The sequence below is a fragment of the Trypanosoma equiperdum genome (assembly GCF_001457755.1).
Source record: "Trypanosoma equiperdum strain OVI genome assembly, contig: ctg_807, whole genome shotgun sequence".
Taxonomy (NCBI): Eukaryota; Euglenozoa; class Kinetoplastea; order Trypanosomatida; family Trypanosomatidae; genus Trypanosoma; species Trypanosoma equiperdum.
In genome coordinates, this window is record NW_027124762.1 from 981 (window position 1) to 1,493 (window position 513).

Sequence of the window (513 nt, forward strand, 5' to 3'; positions counted from 1 at the left end):
CGCACACTTGTATGACATACCAGGACACACCATAAAAATGCAATCACTGTCAAGAGGAAGCGCGAAGAAGAAATCCTTGAAATCACGCCATAGACCTCTCTCGAGCACCAACGCACACACTTCTTGGAGGTATGTGCACACAAGCAATATCTAACAATGCACCTCCAAGCAGCACATGAGCAGGCCCATAGAGCTCTGATAGGGGAAATGAACTAAAAGTTGAATGCAAAGAAACCTTGACTCACCTGTTGCAGTGTCCGGCATTGAGTAAACTCAGGTCTGAGCATGAAGTAGACAATCTAAAAGTGGAGGATATATACTTTAGTATTAAGCTAGCCGATTTCCCAAGGGCATTCTTCTTGCCAACGACAATTCCGGTTCCCACTATAGACACGAAGAAATTGATAAACCGACCACGACTTAAGAGAGAAAGGTCACCATCACGCTAAATATCTACTGACTACATGCGACACACTCGGACGACAGCCAGTGAGATTTTCCTCAAATGATGGA